Below are 27906 nucleotides of genomic sequence, written 5' to 3' on the forward strand. Positions count from 1 at the left end.
ACTTTTCAGAATCCTTGGGTGGCACCGTAGTCGGAAACCAATTCTGGTTATCGCTTCTCGGCCTTTTGGCTAAGATCAAGTGTAGTATCTGTTCTTATCAGTTTAATATCTGATACGTCCCCTATCTGGGGACCATATATTAAATGGATTTTTAGAACAGGGAGATGGAAAAAGAGCTTGCTCTGTCCACTCCACGCATTGACCTGGTATTGCAGTATCTCCAGGACCGGTGCACCCCTTCTTTAATGCAGTTTCTAAAATCAGAAAGAATTGAATTCAATGCTTTTTGTTCATTTGGCTTGTTTGTCGGATTTTGGGATGGACTCTTTGGCTTTGCTTTTCTTCTCCTCATTGGATTTTTCATGTTAAAAGTTGCAGAAGCCAGATGACAAGCTCATTTTGGTTCAACTTCAGCAACTGTGCATTGCATTGCCATGTAATGTAATGCAATGCTATCTATCTAGCTCTCCCTCTATACTTCCTTTTGGATAAACAGACATATTAGGCAAGCATTTTGGAGCTTTCACCTAAATAACTACAGGTGGTGAGATAAGCTGCACAATATAATTGACCTTTCAGTATATTGTTGCACACACACCATCTATTTAGCAAATGCCCTTGTTATCAACAGCAGCCTTTTAAACTCACCTGAGCTAACAGGTATGTGAGCTGGTTACTCTGCTGCGCTTAAAATTTCTTTTTTGGTTTGCTACAATGCCTTTTCTGAAACGTTGTCTCCCTCTGCTGGAACACTGACTTCTTTCATTTAATGCCTGCAGACTATAAAAGAGAAACCAACCCAAAAAGTTTGGTTGATTAGTCTGTGGCATTCTTTTAAACTGTTGCTTATGGCGGTCTCTGTGAGCTTCTCAGTGACATTCAGCCATCCAGGTATCCCGCCTGCAGTAGACGGAATGTGGCAATGGAACGCTGGCTGCGCGTGTCATAATAGGCTCTGAGCCTTTATATACCTGCGCACAGCAGCAGCCACCTTCAGTCTGCTGCTGGACAGCCAGCAGCAGCAGCAGCAGGAGAGGTAATTAATCAGCAACCCTCCTGCTAAGGGTAGACAGCTGCTCGTTCCACCCCCCCCCCGCCTTAATTGGTTCTCCTCCCTTCCAACGGTGTTGAGGCAGGTGGGAACAGCCGGGGGTTGAGGGTACTGTGCTAAAAGAGGTGGAGTTATGCAGATCTAAAACGCGTGGATTGCAGCAGCAGCAAGCCGAAAAGTGCAGGCATGTGAGGGATCTAGAGGTTGACAGCATGTCTTCTTAACGGGAGTCCAGGTGGCCATCTCCACAAATGGACTTTTCAGAATCCTTGGGTGGCACCGTAGTCGGAAACCAATTCTGGTTATCGCTTCTCGGCCTTTTGGCTAAGATCAAGTGTAGTATCTGTTCTTATCAGTTTAATATCTGATACGTCTCCTATCTGGGGACCATATATTAAATGGATTTTTAGAACAGGGAGATGGAAAAAGAGCTTGCTCTGTCCACTCCACGCATTGACCTGGTATTGCAGTATCTCCAGGACCGGTGCACCCCTTCTTTAATGCAGTTTCTAAAATCAGAAAGAATTGAATTCAATGCTTTTTGTTCATTTGGCTTGTTTGTCGGATTTTGGGATGGACTCTTTGGCTTTGCTTTTCTTCTCCTCGTTGGATTTTTCATGTTAAAAGTTGCAGAAGCCAGATGACAAGCTCATTTTGGTTCAACTTCAGCAACTGTGCATTGCATTGCCATGTAATCTAATGCAATGCTATCTATCTAGCTCTCCCTCTATACTTCCTTTTGGATAAACAGACATATTAGGCAAGCATTTTGGAGCTTTCACCTAAATAACTACAGGTGGTGAGATAAGCTGCACAATATAATTGACCTTTCAGTATATTGTTGCACACACACCATCTATTTAGCAAATGCCCTTGTTATCAACAGCAGCCTTTTAAACTCACCTGAGCTAACAGGTATGTGAGCTGGTTACTCTGCTGCGCTTAAAATTTCTTTTTTGGTTTGCTACAATGCCTTTTCTGAAACGTTGTCTCCCTCTGCTGGAACACTGACTTCTTTCATTTAATGCCTGCAGACTATAAAAGAGAAACCAACCCAAAAAGTTTGGTTGATTAGTCTGTGGCATTCTTTTAAACTGTTGCTTATGGCGGTCTCTGTGAGCTTCTCAGTGACATTCAGCCATCCAGGTATCCCGCCTGCAGTAGATGGAATGTGGCAATGGAACGCTGGCTGCGCGTGTCATAATAGGCTCTGAGCCTTTATATACCTGCGCACAGCAGCAGCCACCTTCAGTCTGCTGCTGGACAGCCAGCAGCAGCAGCAGGAGAGGTAATTAATCAGCAACCCTCCTGCTAAGGGTAGACAGCTGCTCGTTCCACCCCCCCCCCCCCGCCTTAAATGGTTCTCCTCCCTTCCAACGGTGTTGAGGCGGGTGGGAACAGCCGGGGGTTGAGGGTACTGTGCTAAAAGAGGTGGAGTTATGCAGATCTAAAACGCGTGGATTGCAGCAGCAGCAAGCCGAAAAGTGCAGGCATGTGAGGGATCTAGAGGTTGACAGCATGTCTTCTTAACGGGAGTCCAGGTGGCCATCTCCACAAATGGACTTTTCAGAATCCTTGGGTGGCACCGTAGTCGGAAACCAATTCTGGTTATCACTTCTCGGCCTTTTGGCTAAGATCAAGTGTAGTATCTGTTCTTATCAGTTTAATATCTGATACGTCCCCTATCTGGGGACCATATATTAAATGGATTTTTAGAACAGGGAGATGGAAAAAGAGCTTGCTCTGTCCACTCCACGCATTGACCTGGTATTGCAGTATCTCCAGGACCGGTGCACCCCTTCTTTAATGCAGTTTCTAAAATCAGAAAGAATTGAATTCAATGCTTTTTGTTCATTTGGCTTGTTTGTCGGATTTTGGGATGGACTCTTTGGCTTTGCTTTTCCTCTCCTCATTGGATTTTTCATGTTAAAAGTTGCAGAAGCCAGATGACAAGCTCATTTTGGTTCAACTTCAGCAACTGTGCATTGCATTGCCATGTAATGTAATGCAATGCTATCTATCTAGCTCTCCCTCTATACTTCCTTTTGGATAAACAGACATATTAGGCAAGCATTTTGGAGCTTTCACCTAAATAACTACAGGTGGTGAGATAAGCTGCACAATATAATTGACCTTTCAGTATATTGTTGCACACACACCATCTATTTAGCAAATGCCCTTGTTATCAACAGCAGCCTTTTAAACTCACCTGAGCTAACAGGTATGTGAGCTGGTTACTCTGCTGCGCTTAAAATTTCTTTTTTGGTTTGCTACAATGCCTTTTCTGAAACGTTGTCTCCCTCTGCTGGAACACTGACTTCTTTCATTTAATGCCTGCAGACTATAAAAGAGAAACCAACCCAAAAAGTTTGGTTGATTAGTCTGTGGCATTCTTTTAAACTGTTGCTTATGGCGGTCTCTGTGAGCTTCTCAGTGACATTCAGCCATCCAGGTATCCCGCCTGCAGTAGACGGAATGTGGCAATGGAACGCTGGCTGCGCGTGTCATAATAGGCTCTGAGCCTTTATATACCTGCGCACAGCAGCAGCCACCTTCAGTCTGCTGCTGGACAGCCAGCAGCAGCAGCAGGAGAGGTAATTAATCAGCAACCCTCCTGCTAAGGGTAGACAGCTGCTCGTTCCACCCCCCCCCCCGCCTTAATTGGTTCTCCTCCCTTCCAACGGTGTTGAGGCGGGTGGGAACAGCCGGGGGTTGAGGGTACTGTGCTAAAAGAGGTGGAGTTATGCAGATCTAAAACGCGTGGATTGCAGCAGCAGCAAGCCGAAAAGTGCAGGCATGTGAGGGATCTAGAGGTTGACAGCATGTCTTCTTAACGGGAGTCCAGGTGGCCATCTCCACAAATGGACTTTTCAGAATCCTTGGGTGGCACCGTAGTCGGAAACCAATTCTGGTTATCGCTTCTCGGCCTTTTGGCTAAGATCAAGTGTAGTATCTGTTCTTATCAGTTTAATATCTGATACGTCCCCTATCTGGGGACCATATATTAAATGGATTTTTAGAACAGGGAGATGGAAAAAGAGCTTGCTCTGTCCACTCCACGCATTGACCTGGTATTGCAGTATCTCCAGGACCGGTGCACCCCTTCTTTAATGCAGTTTCTAAAATCAGAAAGAATTGAATTCAATGCTTTTTGTTCATTTGGCTTGTTTGTCGGATTTTGGGATGGACTCTTTGGCTTTGCTTTTCTTCTCCTCATTGGATTTTTCATGTTAAAAGTTGCAGAAGCCAGATGACAAGCTCATTTTGGTTCAACTTCAGCAACTGTGCATTGCATTGCCATGTAATGTAATGCAATGCTATCTATCTAGCTCTCCCTCTATACTTCCTTTTGGATAAACAGACATATTAGGCAAGCATTTTGGAGCTTTCACCTAAATAACTACAGGTGGTGAGATAAGCTGCACAATATAATTGACCTTTCAGTATATTGTTGCACACACACCATCTATTTAGCAAATGCCCTTGTTATCAACAGCAGCCTTTTAAACTCACCTGAGCTAACAGGTATGTGAGCTGGTTACTCTGCTGCGCTTAAAATTTCTTTTTTGGTTTGCTACAATGCCTTTTCTGAAACGTTGTCTCCCTCTGCTGGAACACTGACTTCTTTCATTTAATGCCTGCAGACTATAAAAGAGAAACCAACCCAAAAAGTTTGGTTGATTAGTCTGTGGCATTCTTTTAAACTGTTGCTTATGGCGGTCTCTGTGAGCTTCTCAGTGACATTCAGCCATCCAGGTATCCCGCCTGCAGTAGACGGAATGTGGCAATGGAACGCTGGCTGCGCGTGTCATAATAGGCTCTGAGCCTTTATATACCTGCGCACAGCAGCAGCCACCTTCAGTCTGCTGCTGGACAGCCAGCAGCAGCAGCAGCAGGAGAGGTAATTAATCAGCAACCCTCCTGCTAAGGGTAGACAGCTGCTCGTTCCACCCCCCCCCCACCTTAATTGGTTCTCCTCCCTTCCAACGGTGTTGAGGCGGGTGGGAACAGCCGGGGGTTGAGGGTACTGTGCTAAAAGAGGTGGAGTTATGCAGATCTAAAACGCGTGGATTGCAGCAGCAGCAAGCCGAAAAGTGCAGGCATGTGAGGGATCTAGAGGTTGACAGCATGTCTTCTTAACGGGAGTCCAGGTGGCCATCTCCACAAATGGACTTTTCAGAATCCTTGGGTGGCACCGTAGTCGGAAACCAATTCTGGTTATCGCTTCTCGGCCTTTTGGCTAAGATCAAGTGTAGTATCTGTTCTTATCAGTTTAATATCTGATACGTCCCCTATCTGGGGACCATATATTAAATGGATTTTTAGAACAGGGAGATGGAAAAAGAGCTTGCTCTGTCCACTCCACGCATTGACCTGGTATTGCAGTATCTCCAGGACCGGTGCACCCCTTCTTTAATGCAGTTTCTAAAATCAGAAAGAATTGAATTCAATGCTTTTTGTTCATTTGGCTTGTTTGTCGGATTTTGGGATGGACTCTTTGGCTTTGCTTTTCTTCTCCTCATTGGATTTTTCATGTTAAAAGTTGCAGAAGCCAGATGACAAGCTCATTTTGGTTCAACTTCAGCAACTGTGCATTGCATTGCCATGTAATGTAATGCAATGCTATCTATCTAGCTCTCCCTCTATACTTCCTTTTGGATAAACAGACATATTAGGCAAGCATTTTGGAGCTTTCACCTAAATAACTACAGGTGGTGAGATAAGCTGCACAATATAATTGACCTTTCAGTATATTGTTGCACACACACCATCTATTTAGCAAATGCCCTTGTTATCAACAGCAGCCTTTTAAACTCACCTGAGCTAACAGGTATGTGAGCTGGTTACTCTGCTGCGCTTAAAATTTCTTTTTTGGTTTGCTACAATGCCTTTTCTGAAACGTTGTCTCCCTCTGCTGGAACACTGACTTCTTTCATTTAATGCCTGCAGACTATAAAAGAGAAACCAACCCAAAAAGTTTGGTTGATTAGTCTGTGGCATTCTTTTAAACTGTTGCTTATGGCGGTCTCTGTGAGCTTCTCAGTGACATTCAGCCATCCAGGTATCCCGCCTGCAGTAGATGGAATGTGGCAATGGAACGCTGGCTGCGCGTGTCATAATAGGCTCTGAGCCTTTATATACCTGCGCACAGCAGCAGCCACCTTCAGTCTGCTGCTGGACAGCCAGCAGCAGCAGCAGGAGAGGTAATTAATCAGCAACCCTCCTGCTAAGGGTAGACAGCTGCTCGTTCCACCCCCCCCCCCCGCCTTAAATGGTTCTCCTCCCTTCCAACGGTGTTGAGGCGGGTGGGAACAGCCGGGGGTTGAGGGTACTGTGCTAAAAGAGGTGGAGTTATGCAGATCTAAAACGCGTGGATTGCAGCAGCAGCAAGCCGAAAAGTGCAGGCATGTGAGGGATCTAGAGGTTGACAGCATGTCTTCTTAACGGGAGTCCAGGTGGCCATCTCCACAAATGGACTTTTCAGAATCCTTGGGTGGCACCGTAGTCGGAAACCAATTCTGGTTATCACTTCTCGGCCTTTTGGCTAAGATCAAGTGTAGTATCTGTTCTTATCAGTTTAATATCTGATACGTCCCCTATCTGGGGACCATATATTAAATGGATTTTTAGAACAGGGAGATGGAAAAAGAGCTTGCTCTGTCCACTCCACGCATTGACCTGGTATTGCAGTATCTCCAGGACCGGTGCACCCCTTCTTTAATGCAGTTTCTAAAATCAGAAAGAATTGAATTCAATGCTTTTTGTTCATTTGGCTTGTTTGTCGGATTTTGGGATGGACTCTTTGGCTTTGCTTTTCCTCTCCTCATTGGATTTTTCATGTTAAAAGTTGCAGAAGCCAGATGACAAGCTCATTTTGGTTCAACTTCAGCAACTGTGCATTGCATTGCCATGTAATGTAATGCAATGCTATCTATCTAGCTCTCCCTCTATACTTCCTTTTGGATAAACAGACATATTAGGCAAGCATTTTGGAGCTTTCACCTAAATAACTACAGGTGGTGAGATAAGCTGCACAATATAATTGACCTTTCAGTATATTGTTGCACACACACCATCTATTTAGCAAATGCCCTTGTTATCAACAGCAGCCTTTTAAACTCACCTGAGCTAACAGGTATGTGAGCTGGTTACTCTGCTGCGCTTAAAATTTCTTTTTTGGTTTGCTACAATGCCTTTTCTGAAACGTTGTCTCCCTCTGCTGGAACACTGACTTCTTTCATTTAATGCCTGCAGACTATAAAAGAGAAACCAACCCAAAAAGTTTGGTTGATTAGTCTGTGGCATTCTTTTAAACTGTTGCTTATGGCGGTCTCTGTGAGCTTCTCAGTGACATTCAGCCATCCAGGTATCCCGCCTGCAGTAGACGGAATGTGGCAATGGAACGCTGGCTGCGCGTGTCATAATAGGCTCTGAGCCTTTATATACCTGCGCACAGCAGCAGCCACCTTCAGTCTGCTGCTGGACAGCCAGCAGCAGCAGCAGGAGAGGTAATTAATCAGCAACCCTCCTGCTAAGGGTAGACAGCTGCTCGTTCCACCCCCCCCCCCGCCTTAATTGGTTCTCCTCCCTTCCAACGGTGTTGAGGCGGGTGGGAACAGCCGGGGGTTGAGGGTACTGTGCTAAAAGAGGTGGAGTTATGCAGATCTAAAACGCGTGGATTGCAGCAGCAGCAAGCCGAAAAGTGCAGGCATGTGAGGGATCTAGAGGTTGACAGCATGTCTTCTTAACGGGAGTCCAGGTGGCCATCTCCACAAATGGACTTTTCAGAATCCTTGGGTGGCACCGTAGTCGGAAACCAATTCTGGTTATCACTTCTCGGCCTTTTGGCTAAGATCAAGTGTAGTATCTGTTCTTATCAGTTTAATATCTGATACGTCCCCTATCTGGGGACCATATATTAAATGGATTTTTAGAACAGGGAGATGGAAAAAGAGCTTGCTCTGTCCACTCCACGCATTGACCTGGTATTGCAGTATCTCCAGGACCGGTGCACCCCTTCTTTAATGCAGTTTCTAAAATCAGAAAGAATTGAATTCAATGCTTTTTGTTCATTTGGCTTGTTTGTCGGATTTTGGGATGGACTCTTTGGCTTTGCTTTTCCTCTCCTCATTGGATTTTTCATGTTAAAAGTTGCAGAAGCCAGATGACAAGCTCATTTTGGTTCAACTTCAGCAACTGTGCATTGCATTGCCATGTAATGTAATGCAATGCTATCTATCTAGCTCTCCCTCTATACTTCCTTTTGGATAAACAGACATATTAGGCAAGCATTTTGGAGCTTTCACCTAAATAACTACAGGTGGTGAGATAAGCTGCACAATATAATTGACCTTTCAGTATATTGTTGCACACACACCATCTATTTAGCAAATGCCCTTGTTATCAACAGCAGCCTTTTAAACTCACCTGAGCTAACAGGTATGTGAGCTGGTTACTCTGCTGCGCTTAAAATTTCTTTTTTGGTTTGCTACAATGCCTTTTCTGAAACGTTGTCTCCCTCTGCTGGAACACTGACTTCTTTCATTTAATGCCTGCAGACTATAAAAGAGAAACCAACCCAAAAAGTTTGGTTGATTAGTCTGTGGCATTCTTTTAAACTGTTGCTTATGGCGGTCTCTGTGAGCTTCTCAGTGACATTCAGCCATCCAGGTATCCCGCCTGCAGTAGACGGAATGTGGCAATGGAACGCTGGCTGCGCGTGTCATAATAGGCTCTGAGCCTTTATATACCTGCGCACAGCAGCAGCCACCTTCAGTCTGCTGCTGGACAGCCAGCAGCAGCAGCAGGAGAGGTAATTAATCAGCAACCCTCCTGCTAAGGGTAGACAGCTGCTCGTTCCACCCCCCCCCCCCGCCTTAATTGGTTCTCCTCCCTTCCAACGGTGTTGAGGCGGGTGGGAACAGCCGGGGGTTGAGGGTACTGTGCTAAAAGAGGTGGAGTTATGCAGATCTAAAACGCGTGGATTGCAGCAGCAGCAAGCCGAAAAGTGCAGGCATGTGAGGGATCTAGAGGTTGACAGCATGTCTTCTTAACGGGAGTCCAGGTGGCCATCTCCACAAATGGACTTTTCAGAATCCTTGGGTGGCACCGTAGTCGGAAACCAATTCTGGTTATCGCTTCTCGGCCTTTTGGCTAAGATCAAGTGTAGTATCTGTTCTTATCAGTTTAATATCTGATACGTCCCCTATCTGGGGACCATATATTAAATGGATTTTTAGAACAGGGAGATGGAAAAAGAGCTTGCTCTGTCCACTCCACGCATTGACCTGGTATTGCAGTATCTCCAGGACCGGTGCACCCCTTCTTTAATGCAGTTTCTAAAATCAGAAAGAATTGAATTCAATGCTTTTTGTTCATTTGGCTTGTTTGTCGGATTTTGGGATGGACTCTTTGGCTTTGCTTTTCTTCTCCTCATTGGATTTTTCATGTTAAAAGTTGCAGAAGCCAGATGACAAGCTCATTTTGGTTCAACTTCAGCAACTGTGCATTGCATTGCCATGTAATGTAATGCAATGCTATCTATCTAGCTCTCCCTCTATACTTCCTTTTGGATAAACAGACATATTAGGCAAGCATTTTGGAGCTTTCACCTAAATAACTACAGGTGGTGAGATAAGCTGCACAATATAATTGACCTTTCAGTATATTGTTGCACACACACCATCTATTTAGCAAATGCCCTTGTTATCAACAGCAGCCTTTTAAACTCACCTGAGCTAACAGGTATGTGAGCTGGTTACTCTGCTGCGCTTAAAATTTCTTTTTTGGTTTGCTACAATGCCTTTTCTGAAACGTTGTCTCCCTCTGCTGGAACACTGACTTCTTTCATTTAATGCCTGCAGACTATAAAAGAGAAACCAACCCAAAAAGTTTGGTTGATTAGTCTGTGGCATTCTTTTAAACTGTTGCTTATGGCGGTCTCTGTGAGCTTCTCAGTGACATTCAGCCATCCAGGTATCCCGCCTGCAGTAGACGGAATGTGGCAATGGAACGCTGGCTGCGCGTGTCATAATAGGCTCTGAGCCTTTATATACCTGCGCACAGCAGCAGCCACCTTCAGTCTGCTGCTGGACAGCCAGCAGCAGCAGCAGCAGGAGAGGTAATTAATCAGCAACCCTCCTGCTAAGGGTAGACAGCTGCTCGTTCCACCCCCCCCCCACCTTAATTGGTTCTCCTCCCTTCCAACGGTGTTGAGGCGGGTGGGAACAGCCGGGGGTTGAGGGTACTGTGCTAAAAGAGGTGGAGTTATGCAGATCTAAAACGCGTGGATTGCAGCAGCAGCAAGCCGAAAAGTGCAGGCATGTGAGGGATCTAGAGGTTGACAGCATGTCTTCTTAACGGGAGTCCAGGTGGCCATCTCCACAAATGGACTTTTCAGAATCCTTGGGTGGCACCGTAGTCGGAAACCAATTCTGGTTATCGCTTCTCGGCCTTTTGGCTAAGATCAAGTGTAGTATCTGTTCTTATCAGTTTAATATCTGATACGTCCCCTATCTGGGGACCATATATTAAATGGATTTTTAGAACAGGGAGATGGAAAAAGAGCTTGCTCTGTCCACTCCACGCATTGACCTGGTATTGCAGTATCTCCAGGACCGGTGCACCCCTTCTTTAATGCAGTTTCTAAAATCAGAAAGAATTGAATTCAATGCTTTTTGTTCATTTGGCTTGTTTGTCGGATTTTGGGATGGACTCTTTGGCTTTGCTTTTCTTCTCCTCATTGGATTTTTCATGTTAAAAGTTGCAGAAGCCAGATGACAAGCTCATTTTGGTTCAACTTCAGCAACTGTGCATTGCATTGCCATGTAATGTAATGCAATGCTATCTATCTAGCTCTCCCTCTATACTTCCTTTTGGATAAACAGACATATTAGGCAAGCATTTTGGAGCTTTCACCTAAATAACTACAGGTGGTGAGATAAGCTGCACAATATAATTGACCTTTCAGTATATTGTTGCACACACACCATCTATTTAGCAAATGCCCTTGTTATCAACAGCAGCCTTTTAAACTCACCTGAGCTAACAGGTATGTGAGCTGGTTACTCTGCTGCGCTTAAAATTTCTTTTTTGGTTTGCTACAATGCCTTTTCTGAAACGTTGTCTCCCTCTGCTGGAACACTGACTTCTTTCATTTAATGCCTGCAGACTATAAAAGAGAAACCAACCCAAAAAGTTTGGTTGATTAGTCTGTGGCATTCTTTTAAACTGTTGCTTATGGCGGTCTCTGTGAGCTTCTCAGTGACATTCAGCCATCCAGGTATCCCGCCTGCAGTAGACGGAATGTGGCAATGGAACGCTGGCTGCGCGTGTCATAATAGGCTCTGAGCCTTTATATACCTGCGCACAGCAGCAGCCACCTTCAGTCTGCTGCTGGACAGCCAGCAGCAGCAGCAGCAGGAGAGGTAATTAATCAGCAACCCTCCTGCTAAGGGTAGACAGCTGCTCGTTCCACCCCCCCCCCCCCCCGCCTTAATTGGTTCTCCTCCCTTCCAACGGTGTTGAGGCAGGTGGGAACAGCCGGGGGTTGAGGGTACTGTGCTAAAAGAGGTGGAGTTATGCAGATCTAAAACGCGTGGATTGCAGCAGCAGCAAGCCGAAAAGTGCAGGCATGTGAGGGATCTAGAGGTTGACAGCATGTCTTCTTAACGGGAGTCCAGGTGGCCATCTCCACAAATGGACTTTTCAGAATCCTTGGGTGGCACCGTAGTCGGAAACCAATTCTGGTTATCGCTTCTCGGCCTTTTGGCTAAGATCAAGTGTAGTATCTGTTCTTATCAGTTTAATATCTGATACGTCCCCTATCTGGGGACCATATATTAAATGGATTTTTAGAACAGGGAGATGGAAAAAGAGCTTGCTCTGTCCACTCCACGCATTGACCTGGTATTGCAGTATCTCCAGGACCGGTGCACCCCTTCTTTAATGCAGTTTCTAAAATCAGAAAGAATTGAATTCAATGCTTTTTGTTCATTTGGCTTGTTTGTCGGATTTTGGGATGGACTCTTTGGCTTTGCTTTTCTTCTCCTCATTGGATTTTTCATGTTAAAAGTTGCAGAAGCCAGATGACAAGCTCATTTTGGTTCAACTTCAGCAACTGTGCATTGCATTGCCATGTAATCTAATGCAATGCTATCTATCTAGCTCTCCCTCTATACTTCCTTTTGGATAAACAGAAATATTAGGCAAGCATTTTGGAGCTTTCACCTAAATAACTACAGGTGGTGAGATAAGCTGCACAATATAATTGACCTTTCAGTATATTGTTGCACACACACCATCTATTTAGCAAATGCCCTTGTTATCAACAGCAGCCTTTTAAACTCACCTGAGCTAACAGGTATGTGAGCTGGTTACTCTGCTGCGCTTAAAATTTCTTTTTTGGTTTGCTACAATGCCTTTTCTGAAACGTTGTCTCCCTCTGCTGGAACACTGACTTCTTTCATTTAATGCCTGCAGACTATAAAAGAGAAACCAACCCAAAAAGTTTGGTTGATTAGTCTGTGGCATTCTTTTAAACTGTTGCTTATGGCGGTCTCTGTGAGCTTCTCAGTGACATTCAGCCATCCAGGTATCCCGCCTGCAGTAGACGGAATGTGGCAATGGAACGCTGGCTGCGCGTGTCATAATAGGCTCTGAGCCTTTATATACCTGCGCACAGCAGCAGCCACCTTCAGTCTGCTGCTGGACAGCCAGCAGCAGCAGCAGCAGGAGAGGTAATTAATCAGCAACCCTCCTGCTAAGGGTAGACAGCTGCTCGTTCCACCCCCCCCCCCCGCCTTAATTGGTTCTCCTCCCTTCCAACGGTGTTGAGGCGGGTGGGAACAGCCGGGGGTTGAGGGTACTGTGCTAAAAGAGGTGGAGTTATGCAGATCTAAAACGCGTGGATTGCAGCAGCAGCAAGCCGAAAACTGCAGGCATGTGAGGGATCTAGAGGTTGACAGCATGTCTTCTTAACGGGAGTCCAGGTGGCCATCTCCACAAATGGACTTTTCAGAATCCTTGGGTGGCACCGTAGTCGGAAACCAATTCTGGTTATCGCTTCTCGGCCTTTTGGCTAAGACCAAGTGTAGTATCTTTCGAAAAGGCGGTTTTGGATGTTGGCCGCCCTAGTAGATTGATACATTATGCACACTGGGGTTTAGGCGCTTGTTAGTACGCCAGGTGGCTAATATAGTCATCTGGTGGAAAGCATGGCCCCCCAGGATCGACGCCATTGGGCCGGGGAAGATCGAAAGCCCGAAGTGTGAAGTGCCCCAGGAGTGGTGACCCTGGGGTGCCTTAACTCACTGGGATTGGGAACCCCACTTGAGTTTATGGCACATTTGCACAAGCACTTTAAATTTTCTTTCTTCGCACACACCCTTATTCCGGGCCTTCTGGCCTTAGGATGGGGAATTTTTCAATTCCCGGTCGAAGGTCCGGGCAGTATTATACTGTGAAACCTTCACTATTTATTTAATTTCTTTGTCACTGTGTGTCCACTTATTCACGTGTGTCACGTCCTACTAGGATTTTGTCGGGATGCGGTTCCCTTACGGGTTCCTCTCTTGGCAGGTCTAGGGGGGGAGTGTGTGGCCATCAGGTTCCGCTCCCCCCTGAACCCCCCTGGCTCTCCTCTTTCGGGAGGAGAGCGTTGTTGGCTCCCCTCTTCCGGGAGGGGAGCACAGTCTTTGGCTCGCAGTGCCTTGCTCGGGTGAGAACTCGGGCAGGTGCTGGGGGTAAGATTGGGTCGCCTCTGGCTTCGGCTGGAGGTGGCTTTTTGTCCCTGTTCCTCGCTGTGGCCTTTTGGCTCGGAGGGACGGGGAATGGTTTGGGGGACCCTTCTCCTTTTGGAGAGGGTTTCAAGAAGACCAGCATCCTAGTGCACTTTTTTTGTGGCACTTGTCACTTTTTTAAGCGCACTCGGGTTTTGTACACGAATTCGGGCTTTCGAAACAAAAAAAAAAAAAAAAAATCTGTTCTTATCAGTTTAATATCTGATACGTCCCCTATCTGGGGACCATATATTAAATGGATTTTTAGAACAGGGAGATGGAAAAAGAGCTTGCTCTGTCCACTCCACGCATTGACCTGGTATTGCAGTATCTCCAGGACCGGTGCACCCCTTCTTTAATGCAGTTTCTAAAATCAGAAAGAATTGAATTCAATGCTTTTTGTTCATTTGGCTTGTTTGTCGGATTTTGGGATGGACTCTTTGGCTTTGCTTTTCTTCTCCTCATTGGATTTTTCATGTTAAAAGTTGCAGAAGCCAGATGACAAGCTCATTTTGGTTCAACTTCAGCAACTGTGCATTGCATTGCCATGTAATGTAATGCAATGCTATCTATCTAGCTCTCCCTCTATACTTCCTTTTGGATAAACAGACATATTAGGCAAGCATTTTGGAGCTTTCACCTAAATAACTACAGGTGGTGAGATAAGCTGCACAATATAATTGACCTTTCAGTATATTGTTGCACACACACCATCTATTTAGCAAATGCCCTTGTTATCAACAGCAGCCTTTTAAACTCACCTGAGCTAACAGGTATGTGAGCTGGTTACTCTGCTGCGCTTAAAATTTCTTTTTTGGTTTGCTACAATGCCTTTTCTGAAACGTTGTCTCCCTCTGCTGGAACACTGACTTCTTTCATTTAATGCCTGCAGACTATAAAAGAGAAACCAACCCAAAAAGTTTGGTTGATTAGTCTGTGGCATTCTTTTAAACTGTTGCTTATGGCGGTCTCTGTGAGCTTCTCAGTGACATTCAGCCATCCAGGTATCCCGCCTGCAGTAGACGGAATGTGGCAATGGAACGCTGGCTGCGCGTGTCATAATAGGCTCTGAGCCTTTATATACCTGCGCACAGCAGCAGCCACCTTCAGTCTGCTGCTGGACAGCCAGCAGCAGCAGCAGCAGGAGAGGTAATTAATCAGCAACCCTCCTGCTAAGGGTAGACAGCTGCTCGTTCCACCCCCCCCCCCCCCGCCTTAATTGGTTCTCCTCCCTTCCAACGGTGTTGAGGCGGGTGGGAACAGACGGGGGTTGAGGGTACTGTGCTAAAAGAGGTGGAGTTATGCAGATCTAAAACGCGTGGATTGCAGCAGCAGCAAGCCGAAAAGTGCAGGCATGTGAGGGATCTAGAGGTTGACAGCATGTCTTCTTAACGGGAGTCCAGGTGGCCATCTCCACAAATGGACTTTTCAGAATCCTTGGGTGGCACCGTAGTCGGAAACCAATTCTGGTTATCGCTTCTCGGCCTTTTGGCTAAGATCAAGTGTAGTATCTGTTCTTATCAGTTTAATATCTGATACGTCCCCTATCTGGGGACCATATATTAAATGGATTTTTAGAACAGGGAGATGGAAAAAGAGCTTGCTCTGTCCACTCCACGCATTGACCTGGTATTGCAGTATCTCCAGGACCGGTGCACCCCTTCTTTAATGCAGTTTCTAAAATCAGAAAGAATTGAATTCAATGCTTTTTGTTCATTTGGCTTGTTTGTCGGATTTTGGGATGGACTCTTTGGCTTTGCTTTTCTTCTCCTCATTGGATTTTTCATGTTAAAAGTTGCAGAAGCCAGATGACAAGCTCATTTTGGTTCAACTTCAGCAACTGTGCATTGCATTGCCATGTAATGTAATGCAATGCTATCTATCTAGCTCTCCCTCTATACTTCCTTTTGGATAAACAGACATATTAGGCAAGCATTTTGGAGCTTTCACCTAAATAACTACAGGTGGTGAGATAAGCTGCACAATATAATTGACCTTTCAGTATATTGTTGCACACACACCATCTATTTAGCAAATGCCCTTGTTATCAACAGCAGCCTTTTAAACTCACCTGAGCTAACAGGTATGTGAGCTGGTTACTCTGCTGCGCTTAAAATTTCTTTTTTGGTTTGCTACAATGCCTTTTCTGAAACGTTGTCTCCCTCTGCTGGAACACTGACTTCTTTCATTTAATGCCTGCAGACTATAAAAGAGAAACCAACCCAAAAAGTTTGGTTGATTAGTCTGTGGCATTCTTTTAAACTGTTGCTTATGGCGGTCTCTGTGAGCTTCTCAGTGACATTCAGCCATCCAGGTATCCCGCCTGCAGTAGACGGAATGTGGCAATGGAACGCTGGCTGCGCGTGTCATAATAGGCTCTGAGCCTTTATATACCTGCGCACAGCAGCAGCCACCTTCAGTCTGCTGCTGGACAGCCAGCAGCAGCAGCAGCAGGAGAGGTAATTAATCAGCAACCCTCCTGCTAAGGGTAGACAGCTGCTCGTTCCACCCCCCCCCCACCTTAATTGGTTCTCCTCCCTTCCAACGGTGTTGAGGCGGGTGGGAACAGCCGGGGGTTGAGGGTACTGTGCTAAAAGAGGTGGAGTTATGCAGATCTAAAACGCGTGGATTGCAGCAGCAGCAAGCCGAAAAGTGCAGGCATGTGAGGGATCTAGAGGTTGACAGCATGTCTTCTTAACGGGAGTCCAGGTGGCCATCTCCACAAATGGACTTTTCAGAATCCTTGGGTGGCACCGTAGTCGGAAACCAATTCTGGTTATCGCTTCTCGGCCTTTTGGCTAAGATCAAGTGTAGTATCTGTTCTTATCAGTTTAATATCTGATACGTCCCCTATCTGGGGACCATATATTAAATGGATTTTTAGAACAGGGAGATGGAAAAAGAGCTTGCTCTGTCCACTCCACGCATTGACCTGGTATTGCAGTATCTCCAGGACCGGTGCACCCCTTCTTTAATGCAGTTTCTAAAATCAGAAAGAATTGAATTCAATGCTTTTTGTTCATTTGGCTTGTTTGTCGGATTTTGGGATGGACTCTTTGGCTTTGCTTTTCTTCTCCTCATTGGATTTTTCATGTTAAAAGTTGCAGAAGCCAGATGACAAGCTCATTTTGGTTCAACTTCAGCAACTGTGCATTGCATTGCCATGTAATGTAATGCAATGCTATCTATCTAGCTCTCCCTCTATACTTCCTTTTGGATAAACAGACATATTAGGCAAGCATTTTGGAGCTTTCACCTAAATAACTACAGGTGGTGAGATAAGCTGCACAATATAATTGACCTTTCAGTATATTGTTGCACACACACCATCTATTTAGCAAATGCCCTTGTTATCAACAGCAGCCTATTAAACTCACCTGAGCTAACAGGTATGTGAGCTGGTTACTCTGCTGTGCTTAAAATTTCTTTTTTGGTTTGCTACAATGCCTTTTCTGAAACGTTGTCTCCCTCTGCTGGAACACTGACTTCTTTCATTTAATGCCTGCAGACTATAAAAGAGAAACCAACCCAAAAAGTTTGGTTGATTAGTCTGTGGCATTCTTTTAAACTGTTGCTTATGGCGGTCTCTGTGAGCTTCTCAGTGACATTCAGCCATCCAGGTATCCCGCCTGCAGTAGACGGAAGGTGGCAATGGAACGCTGGCTGCGCGTGTCATAATAGGCTCTGAGCCTTTATATACCTGCGCACAGCAGCAGCCACCTTCAGTCTGCTGCTGGACAGCCAGCAGCAGCAGCAGCAGGAGAGGTAATTAATCAGCAACCCTCCTGCTAAGGGTAGACAGCTGCTCGTTCCACCCCCCCCCCGCCTTAATTGGTTCTCCTCCCTTCCAACGGTGTTGAGGCGGGTGGGAACAGCCGGGGGTTGAGGGTACTGTGCTAAAAGAGGTGGAGTTATGCAGATCTAAAACGCGTGGATTGCAGCAGCAGCAAGCCGAAAGGTGCAGGCATGTGAGGGATCTAGAGGTTGACAGCATGTCTTCTTAACGGGAGTCCAGGTGGCCATCTCCACAAATGGACTTTTCAGAATCCTTGGGTGGCACCGTAGTCGGAAACCAATTCTGGTTATCGCTTCTCGGCCTTTTGGCTAAGATCAAGTGTAGTATCTGTTCTTATCAGTTTAATATCTGATACGTCCCCTATCTGGGGACCATATATTAAATGGATTTTTAGAACAGGGAGATGGAAAAAGAGCTTGCTCTGTCCACTCCACGCATTGACCTGGTATTGCAGTATCTCCAGGACCGGTGCACCCCTTCTTTAATGCAGTTTCTAAAATCAGAAAGAATTGAATTCAATGCTTTTTGTTCATTTGGCTTGTTTGTCGGATTTTGGGATGGACTCTTTGGCTTTGCTTTTCTTCTCCTCATTGGATTTTTCATGTTAAAAGTTGCAGAAGCCAGATGACAAGCTCATTTTGGTTCAACTTCAGCAACTGTGCATTGCATTGCCATGTAATGTAATGCAATGCTATCTATCTAGCTCTCCCTCTATACTTCCTTTTGGATAAACAGACATATTAGGCAAGCATTTTGGAGCTTTCACCTAAATAACTACAGGTGGTGAGATAAGCTGCACAATATAATTGACCTTTCAGTATATTGTTGCACACACACCATCTATTTAGCAAATGCCCTTGTTATCAACAGCAGCCTTTTAAACTCACCTGAGCTAACAGGTATGTGAGCTGGTTACTCTGCTGCGCTTAAAATTTCTTTTTTGGTTTGCTACAATGCCTTTTCTGAAACGTTGTCTCCCTCTGCTGGAACACTGACTTCTTTCATTTAATGCCTGCAGACTATAAAAGAGAAACCAACCCAAAAAGTTTGGTTGATTAGTCTGTGGCATTCTTTTAAACTGTTGCTTATGGCGGTCTCTGTGAGCTTCTCAGTGACATTCAGCCATCCAGGTATCCCGCCTGCAGTAGACGGAATGTGGCAATGGAACGCTGGCTGCGCGTGTCATAATAGGCTCTGAGCCTTTATATACCTGCGCACAGCAGCAGCCACCTTCAGTCTGCTGCTGGACAGCCAGCAGCAGCAGCAGCAGGAGAGGTAATTAATCAGCAACCCTCCTGCTAAGGGTAGACAGCTGCTCGTTCCACCCCCCCCCCCGCCTTAATTGGTTCTCCTCCCTTCCAACGGTGTTGAGGCGGGTGGGAACAGCCGGGGGTTGAGGGTACTGTGCTAAAAGAGGTGGAGTTATGCAGATCTAAAACGCGTGGATTGCAGCAGCAGCAAGCCGAAAAGTGCAGGCATGTGAGGGATCTAGAGGTTGACAGCATGTCTTCTTAACGGGAGTCCAGGTGGCCATCTCCACAAATGGACTTTTCAGAATCCTTGGGTGGCACCGTAGTCGGAAACCAATTCTGGTTATCGCTTCTCGGCCTTTTGGCTAAGATCAAGTGTAGTATCTGTTCTTATCAGTTTAATATCTGATACGTCCCCTATCTGGGGACCATATATTAAATGGATTTTTAGAACAGGGAGATGGAAAAAGAGCTTGCTCTGTCCACTCCACGCATTGACCTGGTATTGCAGTATCTCCAGGACCGGTGCACCCCTTCTTTAATGCAGTTTCTAAAATCAGAAAGAATTGAATTCAATGCTTTTTGTTCATTTGGCTTGTTTGTCGGATTTTGGGATGGACTCTTTGGCTTTGCTTTTCTTCTCCTCATTGGATTTTTCATGTTAAAAGTTGCAGAAGCCAGATGACAAGCTCATTTTGGTTCAACTTCAGCAACTGTGCATTGCATTGCCATGTAATGTAATGCAATGCTATCTATCTAGCTCTCCCTCTATACTTCCTTTTGGATAAACAGACATATTAGGCAAGCATTTTGGAGCTTTCACCTAAATAACTACAGGTGGTGAGATAAGCTGCACAATATAATTGACCTTTCAGTATATTGTTGCACACACACCATCTATTTAGCAAATGCCCTTGTTATCAACAGCAGCCTTTTAAACTCACCTGAGCTAACAGGTATGTGAGCTGGTTACTCTGCTGCGCTTAAAATTTCTTTTTTGGTTTGCTACAATGCCTTTTCTGAAACGTTGTCTCCCTCTGCTGGAACACTGACTTCTTTCATTTAATGCCTGCAGACTATAAAAGAGAAACCAACCCAAAAAGTTTGGTTGATTAGTCTGTGGCATTCTTTTAAACTGTTGCTTATGGCGGTCTCTGTGAGCTTCTCAGTGACATTCAGCCATCCAGGTATCCCGCCTGCAGTAGACGGAATGTGGCAATGGAACGCTGGCTGCGCGTGTCATAATAGGCTCTGAGCCTTTATATACCTGCGCACAGCAGCAGCCACCTTCAGTCTGCTGCTGGACAGCCAGCAGCAGCAGCAGCAGGAGAGGTAATTAATCAGCAACCCTCCTGCTAAGGGTAGACAGCTGCTCGTTCCACCCCCCCCCCCCGCCTTAATTGGTTCTCCTCCCTTCCAACGGTGTTGAGGCGGGTGGGAACAGCCGGGGGTTGAGGGTACTGTGCTAAAAGAGGTGGAGTTATGCAGATCTAAAACGCGTGGATTGCAGCAGCAGCAAGCCGAAAAGTGCAGGCATGTGAGGGATCTAGAGGTTGACAGCATGTCTTCTTAACGGGAGTCCAGGTGGCCATCTCCACAAATGGACTTTTCAGAATCCTTGGGTGGCACCGTAGTCGGAAACCAATTCTGGTTATCGCTTCTCGGCCTTTTGGCTAAGATCAAGTGTAGTATCTTTCGAAAAGGCGGTTTTGGATGTTGGCCGCCCTAGTAGATTGATACATTATGCACACTGGGGTTTAGGCGCTTGTTAGTACGCCAGGTGGCTAATATAGTCATCTGGTGGAAAGCATGGCCCCCCAGGATCGACGCCATTGGGCCGGGGAAGATCGAAAGCCCGAAGTGTGAAGTGCCCCAGGAGTGGTGACCCTGGGGTGCCTTAACTCACTGGGATTGGGAACCCCACTTGAGTTTATGGCACATTTGCACAAGCACTTTAAATTTTCTTTCTTCGCACACACCCTTATTCCGGGCCTTCTGGCCTTAGGATGGGGAATTTTTCAATTCCCGGTCGAAGGTCCGGGCAGTATTATACTGTGAAACCTTCACTATTTATTTAATTTCTTTGTCACTGTGTGTCCACTTATTCACGTGTGTCACGTCCTACTAGGATTTTGTCGGGATGCGGTTCCCTTACGGGTTCCTCTCTTGGCAGGTCTAGGGGGGGAGTGTGTGGCCATCAGGTTCCGCTCCCCCCTGAACCCCCCTGGCTCTCCTCTTTCGGGAGGAGAGCGTTGTTGGCTCCCCTCTTCCGGGAGGGGAGCACAGTCTTTGGCTCGCAGTGCCTTGCTCGGGTGAGAACTCGGGCAGGTGCTGGGGGTAAGATTGGGTCGCCTCTGGCTTCGGCTGGAGGTGGCTTTTTGTCCCTGTTCCTCGCTGTGGCCTTTTGGCTCGGAGGGACGGGGAATGGTTTGGGGGACCCTTCTCCTTTTGGAGAGGGTTTCAAGAAGACCAGCATCCTAGTGCACTTTTTTTGTGGCACTTGTCACTTTTTTAAGCGCACTCGGGTTTTGTACACGAATTCGGGCTTTCGAAACAAAAAAAAAAAAAAAAAAATCTGTTCTTATCAGTTTAATATCTGATACGTCCCCTATCTGGGGACCATATATTAAATGGATTTTTAGAACAGGGAGATGGAAAAAGAGCTTGCTCTGTCCACTCCACGCATTGACCTGGTATTGCAGTATCTCCAGGACCGGTGCACCCCTTCTTTAATGCAGTTTCTAAAATCAGAAAGAATTGAATTCAATGCTTTTTGTTCATTTGGCTTGTTTGTCGGATTTTGGGATGGACTCTTTGGCTTTGCTTTTCTTCTCCTCATTGGATTTTTCATGTTAAAAGTTGCAGAAGCCAGATGACAAGCTCATTTTGGTTCAACTTCAGCAACTGTGCATTGCATTGCCATGTAATGTAATGCAATGCTATCTATCTAGCTCTCCCTCTATACTTCCTTTTGGATAAACAAACATATTAGGCAAGCATTTTGGAGCTTTCACCTAAATAACTACAGGTGGTGAGATAAGCTGCACAATATAATTGACCTTTCAGTATATTGTTGCACACACACCATCTATTTAGCAAATGCCCTTGTTATCAACAGCAGCCTTTTAAACTCACCTGAGCTAACAGGTATGTGAGCTGGTTACTCTGCTGCGCTTAAAATTTCTTTTTTGGTTTGCTACAATGCCTTTTCTGAAACGTTGTCTCCCTCTGCTGGAACACTGACTTCTTTCATTTAATGCCTGCAGACTATAAAAGAGAAACCAACCCAAAAAGTTTGGTTGATTAGTCTGTGGCATTCTTTTAAACTGTTGCTTATGGCGGTCTCTGTGAGCTTCTCAGTGACATTCAGCCAGCCAGGTATCCCGCCTGCAGTAGACGGAATGTGGCAATGGAACGCTGGCTGCGCGTGTCATAATAGGCTCTGAGCCTTTATATACCTGCGCACAGCAGCAGCCACCTTCAGTCTGCTGCTGGACAGCCAGCAGCAGCAGCAGCAGGAGAGGTAATTAATCAGCAACCCTCCTGCTAAGGGTAGACAGCTGCTCGTTCCACCCCCCCCCCCCGCCTTAATTGGTTCTCCTCCCTTCCAACGGTGTTGAGGCGGGTGGGAACAGACGGGGGTTGAGGGTACTGTGCTAAAAGAGGTGGAGTTATGCAGATCTAAAACGCGTGGATTGCAGCAGCAGCAAGCCGAAAAGTGCAGGCATGTGAGGGATCTAGAGGTTGACAGCATGTCTTCTTAACGGGAGTCCAGGTGGCCATCTCCACAAATGGACTTTTCAGAATCCTTGGGTGGCACCGTAGTCGGAAACCAATTCTGGTTATCGCTTCTCGGCCTTTTGGCTAAGATCAAGTGTAGTATCTGTTCTTATCAGTTTAATATCTGATACGTCCCCTATCTGGGGACCATATATTAAATGGATTTTTAGAACAGGGAGATGGAAAAAGAGCTTGCTCTGTCCACTCCACGCATTGACCTGGTATTGCAGTATCTCCAGGACCGGTGCACCCCTTCTTTAATGCAGTTTCTAAAATCAGAAAGAATTGAATTCAATGCTTTTTGTTCATTTGGCTTGTTTGTCGGATTTTGGGATGGACTCTTTGGCTTTGCTTTTCTTCTCCTCATTGGATTTTTCATGTTAAAAGTTGCAGAAGCCAGATGACAAGCTCATTTTGGTTCAACTTCAGCAACTGTGCATTGCATTGCCATGTAATGTAATGCAATGCTATCTATCTAGCTCTCCCTCTATACTTCCTTTTGGATAAACAGACATATTACGCAAGCATTTTGGAGCTTTCACCTAAAAAACTACAGGTGGTGAGATAAGCTGCACAATATAATTGACCTTTCAGTATATTGTTGCACACACACCATCTATTTAGCAAATGCCCTTGTTATCAACAGCAGCCTTTTAAACTCACCTGAGCTAACAGGTATGTGAGCTGGTTACTCTGCTGCGCTTAAAATTTCTTTTTTGGTTTGCTACAATGCCTTTTCTGAAACGTTGTCTCCCTCTGCTGGAACACTGACTTCTTTCATTTAATGCCTGCAGACTATAAAAGAGAAACCAACCCAAAAAGTTTGGTTGATTAGTCTGTGGCATTCTTTTAAACTGTTGCTTATGGCGGTCTCTGTGAGCTTCTCAGTGACATTCAGCCATCCAGGTATCCCGCCTGCAGTAGACGGAATGTGGCAATGGAACGCTGGCTGCGCGTGTCATAATAGGCTCTGAGCCTTTATATACCTGCGCACAGCAGCAGCCACCTTCAGTCTGCTGCTGGACAGCCAGCAGCAGCAGCAGCAGGAGAGGTAATTAATCAGCAACCCTCCTGCTAAGGGTAGACAGCTGCTCGTTCCACCCCCCCCCCGCCTTAATTGGTTCTCCTCCCTTCCAACGGTGTTGAGGTGGGTGGGAACAGCCGGGGGTTGAGGGTACTGTGCTAAAAGAGGTGGAGTTATGCAGATCTAAAACGCGTGGATTGCAGCAGCAGCAAGCCGAAAAGTGCAGGCATGTGAGGGATCTAGAGGTTGACAGCATGTCTTCTTAACGGGAGTCCAGGTGGCCATCTCCACAAATGGACTTTTCAGAATCCTTGGGTGGCACCGTAGTCGGAAACCAATTCTGGTTATCGCTTCTCGGCCTTTTGGCTAAGATCAAGTGTAGTATCTGTTCTTATCAGTTTAATATCTGATACGTCCCCTATCTGGGGACCATATATTAAATGGATTTTTAGAACAGGGAGATGGAAAAAGAGCTTGCTCTGTCCACTCCACGCATTGACCTGGTATTGCAGTATCTCCAGGACCGGTGCACCCCTTCTTTAATGCAGTTTCTAAAATCAGAAAGAATTGAATTCAATGCTTTTTGTTCATTTGGCTTGTTTGTCGGATTTTGGGATGGACTCTTTGGCTTTGCTTTTCTTCTCCTCATTGGATTTTTCATGTTAAAAGTTGCAGAAGCCAGATGACAAGCTCATTTTGGTTCAACTTCAGCAACTGTGCATTGCATTGCCATGTAATGTAATGCAATGCTATCTATCTAGCTCTCCCTCTATACTTCCTTTTGGATAAACAGACATATTAGGCAAGCATTTTGGAGCTTTCACCTAAATAACTACAGGTGGTGAGATAAGCTGCACAATATAATTGACCTTTCAGTATATTGTTGCACACACACCATCTATTTAGCAAATGCCCTTGTTATCAACAGCAGCCTTTTAAACTCACCTGAGCTAACAGGTATGTGAGCTGGTTACTCTGCTGCGCTTAAAATTTCTTTTTTGGTTTGCTACAATGCCTTTTCTGAAACGTTGTCTCCCTCTGCTGGAACACTGACTTCTTTCATTTAATGCCTGCAGACTATAAAAGAGAAACCAACCCAAAAAGTTTGGTTGATTAGTCTGTGGCATTCTTTTAAACTGTTGCTTATGGCGGTCTCTGTGAGCTTCTCAGTGACATTCAGCCATCCAGGTATCCCGCCTGCAGTAGACGGAATGTGGCAATGGAACGCTGGCTGCGCGTGTCATAATAGGCTCTGAGCCTTTATATACCTGCGCACAGCAGCAGCCACCTTCAGTCTGCTGCTGGACAGCCAGCAGCAGCAGCAGCAGGAGAGGTAATTAATCAGCAACCCTCCTGCTAAGGGTAGACAGCTGCTCGTTCCACCCCCCCCCCCCCGCCTTAATTGGTTCTCCTCCCTTCCAACGGTGTTGAGGCGGGTGGGAACAGCCGGGGGTTGAGGGTACTGTGCTAAAAGAGGTGGAGTTATGCAGATCTAAAACGCGTGGATTGCAGCAGCAGCAAGCCAAAAAGGGCAGGCATGTGAGGGATCTAGAGGTTGACAGCATGTCTTCTTAACGGGAGTCCAGGTGGCCATCTCCACAAATGGACTTTTCAGAATCCTTGGGTGGCACCGTAGTCGGAAACCAATTCTGGTTATCGCTTCTCGGCCTTTTGGCTAAGATCAAGTGTAGTATCTGTTCTTATCAGTTTAATATCTGATACGTCTCCTATCTGGGGACCATATATTAAATGGATTTTTAGAACAGGGAGATGGAAAAAGAGCTTGCTCTGTCCACTCCACGCATTGACCTGGTATTGCAGTATCTCCAGGACCGGTGCACCCCTTCTTTAATGCAGTTTCTAAAATCAGAAAGAATTGAATTCAATGCTTTTTGTTCATTTGGCTTGTTTGTCGGATTTTGGGATGGACTCTTTGGCTTTGCTTTTCTTCTCCTCATTGGATTTTTCATGTTAAAAGTTGCAGAAGCCAGATGACAAGCTCATTTTGGTTCAACTTCAGCAACTGTGCATTGCATTGCCATGTAATGTAATGCAATGCTATCTATCTAGCTCTCCCTCTATACTTCCTTTTGGATAAACAGACATATTAGGCAAGCATTTTGGAGCTTTCACCTAAATAACTACAGGTGGTGAGATAAGCTGCACAATATAATTGACCTTTCAGTATATTGTTGCACACACACCATCTATTTAGCAAATGCCCTTGTTATCAACAGCAGCCTTTTAAACTCACCTGAGCTAACAGGTATGTGAGCTGGTTACTCTGCTGCGCTTAAAATTTCTTTTTTGGTTTGCTACAATGCCTTTTCTGAAACGTTGTCTCCCTCTGCTGGAACACTGACTTCTTTCATTTAATGCCTGCAGACTATAAAAGAGAAACCAACCCAAAAAGTTTGGTTGATTAGTCTGTGGCATTCTTTTAAACTGTTGCTTATGGCGGTCTCTGTGAGCTTCTCAGTGACATTCAGCCATCCAGGTATCCCGCCTGCAGTAGACGGAATGTGGCAATGGAACGCTGGCTGCGCGTGTCATAATAGGCTCTGAGCCTTTATATACCTGCGCACAGCAGCAGCCACCTTCAGTCTGCTGCTGGACAGCCAGCAGCAGCAGCAGCAGGAGAGGTAATTAATCAGCAACCCTCCTGCTAAGGGTAGACAGCTGCTCGTTCCACCCCCCCCCCCCGCCTTAATTGGTTCTCCTCCCTTCCAACGGTGTTGAGGCGGGTGGGAACAGCCGGGGGTTGAGGGTACTGTGCTAAAAGAGGTGGAGTTATGCAGATCTAAAACGCGTGGATTGCAGCAGCAGCAAGCCGAAAAGTGCAGGCATGTGAGGGATCTAGAGGTTGACAGCATGTCTTCTTAACGGGAGTCCAGGTGGCCATCTCCACAAATGGACTTTTCAGAATCCTTGGGTGGCACCGTAGTCGGAAACCAATTCTGGTTATCGCTTCTCGGCCTTTTGGCTAAGATCAAGTGTAGTATCTGTTCTTATCAGTTTAATATCTGATACGTCCCCTATCTGGGGACCATATATTAAATGGATTTTTAGAACAGGGAGATGGAAAAAGTGCTTGCTCTGTCCACTCCACGCATTGACCTGGTATTGCAGTATCTCCAGGACCGGTGCACCCCTTCTTTAATGCAGTTTCTAAAATCAGAAAGAATTGAATTCAATGCTTTTTGTTCATTTGGCTTGTTTGTCGGATTTTGGGATGGACTCTTTGGCTTTGCTTTTCTTCTCCTCATTGGATTTTTCATGTTAAAAGTTGCAGAAGCCAGATGACAAGCTCATTTTGGTTCAACTTCAGCAACTGTGCATTGCATTGCCATGTAATGTAATGCAATGCTATCTATCTAGCTCTCCCTCTATACTTCCTTTTGGATAAACAGACATATTAGGCAAGCATTTTGGAGCTTTCACCTAAATAACTACAGGTGGTGAGATAAGCTGCACAATATAATTGACCTTTCAGTATATTGTTGCACACACACCATCTATTTAGCAAATGCCCTTGTTATCAACAGCAGCCTTTTAAACTCACCTGAGCTAACAGGTATGTGAGCTGGTTACTCTGCTGCGCTTAAAATTTCTTTTTTGGTTTGCTACAATGCCTTTTCTGAAACGTTGTCTCCCTCTGCTGGAACACTGACTTCTTTCATTTAATGCCTGCAGACTATAAAAGAGAAACCAACCCAAAAAGTTTGGTTGATTAGTCTGTGGCATTCTTTTAAACTGTTGCTTATGGCGGTCTCTGTGAGCTTCTCAGTGACATTCAGCCATCCAGGTATCCCGCCTGCAGTAGACGGAATGTGGCAATGGAACGCTGGCTGCGCGTGTCATAATAGGCTCTGAGCCTTTATATACCTGCGCACAGCAGCAGCCACCTTCAGTCTGCTGCTGGACAGCCAGCAGCAGCAGCAGCAGGAGAGGTAATTAATCAGCAACCCTCCTGCTAAGGGTAGACAGCTGCTCGTTCCACCCCCCCCCCCCCGCCTTAATTGGTTCTCCTCCCTTCCAACGGTGTTGAGGCGGGTGGGAACAGCCGGGGGTTGAGGGTACTGTGCTAAAAGAGGTGGAGTTATGCAGATCTAAAACGCGTGGATTGCAGCAGCAGCAAGCCAAAAAGGGCAGGCATGTGAGGGATCTAGAGGTTGACAGCATGTCTTCTTAACGGGAGTCCAGGTGGCCATCTCCACAAATGGACT

The 27906-nt window shown here is 45.8% G+C and overlaps 20 non-coding genes and 1 pseudogene across 20 annotated transcripts; all 21 read left to right on the plus strand.

The window, feature by feature from the left end:
* The first annotated feature begins 49 nt into the window (after positions 1-49).
* On the plus strand, positions 50-240 carry LOC141159285 (U2 spliceosomal RNA). The gene has a single exon (XR_012249294.1). It is a non-coding gene; the product is annotated as a U2 spliceosomal RNA (small nuclear RNA).
* A 1115-nt stretch (positions 241-1355) lies between these two features.
* On the plus strand, positions 1356-1546 carry LOC141159679 (U2 spliceosomal RNA). The gene has a single exon (XR_012249681.1). It is a non-coding gene; the product is annotated as a U2 spliceosomal RNA (small nuclear RNA).
* A 1115-nt stretch (positions 1547-2661) lies between these two features.
* LOC141159479 (U2 spliceosomal RNA) lies at positions 2662-2852 on the plus strand. Its single transcript, XR_012249485.1, has one exon. It is a non-coding gene; the product is annotated as a U2 spliceosomal RNA (small nuclear RNA).
* A 1113-nt stretch (positions 2853-3965) lies between these two features.
* LOC141159286 (U2 spliceosomal RNA) lies at positions 3966-4156 on the plus strand. Its single transcript, XR_012249295.1, has one exon. It is a non-coding gene; the product is annotated as a U2 spliceosomal RNA (small nuclear RNA).
* Positions 4157-5271: 1115 nt separating this feature from the next.
* On the plus strand, positions 5272-5462 carry LOC141159287 (U2 spliceosomal RNA). The gene has a single exon (XR_012249296.1). It is a non-coding gene; the product is annotated as a U2 spliceosomal RNA (small nuclear RNA).
* Positions 5463-6576: 1114 nt separating this feature from the next.
* LOC141159480 (U2 spliceosomal RNA) lies at positions 6577-6767 on the plus strand. The gene has a single exon (XR_012249486.1). It is a non-coding gene; the product is annotated as a U2 spliceosomal RNA (small nuclear RNA).
* A 1113-nt stretch (positions 6768-7880) lies between these two features.
* LOC141159481 (U2 spliceosomal RNA) lies at positions 7881-8071 on the plus strand. The gene has a single exon (XR_012249487.1). It is a non-coding gene; the product is annotated as a U2 spliceosomal RNA (small nuclear RNA).
* A 1114-nt stretch (positions 8072-9185) lies between these two features.
* On the plus strand, positions 9186-9376 carry LOC141159288 (U2 spliceosomal RNA). The gene has a single exon (XR_012249297.1). It is a non-coding gene; the product is annotated as a U2 spliceosomal RNA (small nuclear RNA).
* A 1115-nt stretch (positions 9377-10491) lies between these two features.
* LOC141159289 (U2 spliceosomal RNA) lies at positions 10492-10682 on the plus strand. Its single transcript, XR_012249298.1, has one exon. It is a non-coding gene; the product is annotated as a U2 spliceosomal RNA (small nuclear RNA).
* Positions 10683-11802: 1120 nt separating this feature from the next.
* On the plus strand, positions 11803-11993 carry LOC141159290 (U2 spliceosomal RNA). Its single transcript, XR_012249299.1, has one exon. It is a non-coding gene; the product is annotated as a U2 spliceosomal RNA (small nuclear RNA).
* A 2003-nt stretch (positions 11994-13996) lies between these two features.
* Positions 13997-14183, plus strand: LOC141160219 (U2 spliceosomal RNA). The gene has a single exon (XR_012250173.1). It is a non-coding gene; the product is annotated as a U2 spliceosomal RNA (small nuclear RNA).
* A 1119-nt stretch (positions 14184-15302) lies between these two features.
* On the plus strand, positions 15303-15493 carry LOC141159291 (U2 spliceosomal RNA). Its single transcript, XR_012249300.1, has one exon. It is a non-coding gene; the product is annotated as a U2 spliceosomal RNA (small nuclear RNA).
* Positions 15494-16608: 1115 nt separating this feature from the next.
* LOC141159293 (U2 spliceosomal RNA) lies at positions 16609-16799 on the plus strand. Its single transcript, XR_012249301.1, has one exon. It is a non-coding gene; the product is annotated as a U2 spliceosomal RNA (small nuclear RNA).
* Positions 16800-17914: 1115 nt separating this feature from the next.
* On the plus strand, positions 17915-18105 carry LOC141159295 (U2 spliceosomal RNA). The gene has a single exon (XR_012249303.1). It is a non-coding gene; the product is annotated as a U2 spliceosomal RNA (small nuclear RNA).
* A 1116-nt stretch (positions 18106-19221) lies between these two features.
* Positions 19222-19412, plus strand: LOC141159296 (U2 spliceosomal RNA). Its single transcript, XR_012249304.1, has one exon. It is a non-coding gene; the product is annotated as a U2 spliceosomal RNA (small nuclear RNA).
* Positions 19413-20529: 1117 nt separating this feature from the next.
* LOC141160456 (U2 spliceosomal RNA) lies at positions 20530-20621 on the plus strand (annotated as a pseudogene).
* A 794-nt stretch (positions 20622-21415) lies between these two features.
* On the plus strand, positions 21416-21603 carry LOC141160221 (U2 spliceosomal RNA). The gene has a single exon (XR_012250175.1). It is a non-coding gene; the product is annotated as a U2 spliceosomal RNA (small nuclear RNA).
* Positions 21604-22720: 1117 nt separating this feature from the next.
* On the plus strand, positions 22721-22911 carry LOC141159297 (U2 spliceosomal RNA). Its single transcript, XR_012249305.1, has one exon. It is a non-coding gene; the product is annotated as a U2 spliceosomal RNA (small nuclear RNA).
* Positions 22912-24026: 1115 nt separating this feature from the next.
* LOC141159298 (U2 spliceosomal RNA) lies at positions 24027-24217 on the plus strand. Its single transcript, XR_012249306.1, has one exon. It is a non-coding gene; the product is annotated as a U2 spliceosomal RNA (small nuclear RNA).
* A 1118-nt stretch (positions 24218-25335) lies between these two features.
* Positions 25336-25526, plus strand: LOC141159681 (U2 spliceosomal RNA). The gene has a single exon (XR_012249683.1). It is a non-coding gene; the product is annotated as a U2 spliceosomal RNA (small nuclear RNA).
* A 1117-nt stretch (positions 25527-26643) lies between these two features.
* Positions 26644-26834, plus strand: LOC141159742 (U2 spliceosomal RNA). Its single transcript, XR_012249741.1, has one exon. It is a non-coding gene; the product is annotated as a U2 spliceosomal RNA (small nuclear RNA).
* The last annotated feature ends 1072 nt before the right edge of the window (positions 26835-27906 follow it).

This window comes from Phyllobates terribilis, unplaced genomic scaffold, assembly GCF_046119375.1.
Source record: "Phyllobates terribilis strain yellow unplaced genomic scaffold, ASM4611937v1 Scaffold_8__6_contigs__length_399053987, whole genome shotgun sequence".
In the NCBI taxonomy this organism is placed as follows: domain Eukaryota; kingdom Metazoa; phylum Chordata; class Amphibia; order Anura; family Dendrobatidae; genus Phyllobates; species Phyllobates terribilis.